At 49.0% G+C, this 2,213-nt stretch overlaps 1 pseudogene; it reads right to left on the reverse strand.

Annotated features, from left to right (window-relative positions):
- Nucleotides 1-418: 418 nt before the first annotated feature.
- LOC135543781 (histamine H2 receptor-like) lies at nucleotides 419-1,579 on the reverse strand (annotated as a pseudogene).
- Between the last annotated feature and the right edge of the window lie 634 nt (nucleotides 1,580-2,213).

Below are 2,213 nucleotides of genomic sequence, written 5' to 3' on the forward strand. Positions count from 1 at the left end.
TCTGGCTGATTGTCCTTGAGGAGGGTGTCTGTCACGATCGTTATAATGATTGGACCAAGGCGCAGCAGCGTGCATAGAGTTCCACATATTTTAATTAACCGAAATTCACTGAACAAAACAATAAAGCACAAACAAACCGTGATGCTACTAGTGTGCACACAGGCAACAAACTGTAGACAAGATCCCACAAATCACAATGGGGAAAATGGCTACCTAAATATGATCCCCAATCAGAGACAACGATAAACAGCTGTCTCTTATTGGGGACCATACCAGGCCAACATAAACCATTAATCACCTAGATAACCCACCCTCGTCACGATCACGCCCCAACCAACACAGAGAATAAACAGCTCTCTATGGTCAGGGCGTGACAGTGTCTCTGTGGCCATTGGTCAGATGAGTATCGCTGTGTGCATTAGAAAGATGGCACTCGTTTCTGCAGTGACACAAGGATAGTTGTGGACGTGTGTCTCCACGCTAGCCCCATGCAGCACAGCAGCTCCTCATAGGCCCTGCGGAAGTTCCTGTTCAGGGCCGGGTACAGGATGGGATTGACAGCGGAGTTAAAGTAGCCCAGCAACAGCACCACAGAGAGGGCAGTGGCAGGGGGATTAGTCTCTGCCCGATGCCCATGCAGGTAAAGGTACAATAGTGAGGTATAACCAGCAGATAACTAAGGGCCCCAGAACTGCTGCTAGTGTCACTGTGGCCTTGTGCTGTGGCCGCCGCTGGTGCTGTGCGTGCGTGCGTGCGATTGAAGCAGTGGCAGCTCGGATACGCCGTACCCGAATGGAAGGATGAAGACAGGTTTGAGAAACAGGTCAGCAGATGGACGACTGAGCGGATTACATTAATAAATGGACTAATTCTTCCAGTACTATTATTGATGCTCCAGACATAATTACTAGTATCACTTCTACCACTGGTAATGATACTACTGCACAACAAGTATAGATAAGAAATAAAACACTAACCTGTTCACGCGCTATCCAAAAGATTCAATGGTACATATCGTACATGACCAGTAGTGGGAGGTAGAAGTTACCAAAGGCATCCAGAAGCACATAGGTGTTGTGCCACTCAAAGCGACAGGTGCGTCCCTCCACCTCGACCCAGTCCAGGTTCTGCATTCTGAAGTCACCCGTGTTCCAGCCCAGGTGGATGGGAAGGAAGGAAGTGGGGAAGTGACTCAGATGACAGTGATGGCCTGAGCTACCCGGGGAGGGGTGACCCTGCGGGGGCCGCATAGCAGAGTTGAGATGGCCAGGTAACGGTCCACACTGATGGCCAGCAGGGTCAGGGTGGAGGCTGTACAGAGCATCACATCCAGAGAGATGTACATGTTACAAAGGATGCCTCCCAGGGGCCAGTGTCCACTCAGCATCTCCAGTGTGGCAGAGAGGATCAGCACCAGCAGACCCAGTAACAGATCTGTCACGGCGAGCAGAAAAAAGCCGTTAGAAATGAGGCACAGGTGGCGGCTGAGCCCCACGGCCAAACACACCAGCATGTTCCCGCAGATGGTCAGCACGATGAAGGACACTAGAAACAGCCAACGGAGAGCCGTGTAGATCATGGTGTCCCACCCCCTCTGCTAGATCACTAGGACCTGCCTGCCTCCACATCAGTCCACTGCTACTGGCAGCTTCTCTGCTCCTGCAGGCAGGACTACGGACAGGGCTACTGATAGAATCCAAGCCTCAACACACTTCTTATCAAGTGTCATGAAGTGTCTCTTTCTGGGTATAGATCATGGCATCCCACTCTCTCTCTCCTACACCCAGGTTCTGTTATCTCAGGTCGTAAATTCCTGGAGGAGACTCTCCTCCTAGCCATGCAGTATAGAGAGAGAGAGTTTCACAGTAGAACAAAGGAACTTCTACTACATCACAGAACTTGAGAACAGAACAATATCCATGTTTTGGAGGATGTGTAAACGGTCGGTGGAGAAGCCAGCTACGACCCAGTCCATTTCGTTTCATGTATGTGACCTCATGAAAGACAATACAGCCACATTGCCATAACTCTGTTTATACAGGTGCCTCTGTTATGAGGTTTGCATCTAATTATTGTATAAAATGAATGAGTAAAGATTTAACTATTTGTGAAATTATGTAATGCTATGATAAACCATTAAGTTGTGAGAATTGTATTCCCTTTAAAGATTATCTAAGTCATTGGCCCACCCCCATGAGCACAGCCATGATCTG

The sequence above is a fragment of the Oncorhynchus masou genome, chromosome 8 (assembly GCF_036934945.1).
Source record: "Oncorhynchus masou masou isolate Uvic2021 chromosome 8, UVic_Omas_1.1, whole genome shotgun sequence".
Lineage (NCBI taxonomy): Eukaryota > Metazoa > Chordata > Actinopteri > Salmoniformes > Salmonidae > Oncorhynchus > Oncorhynchus masou.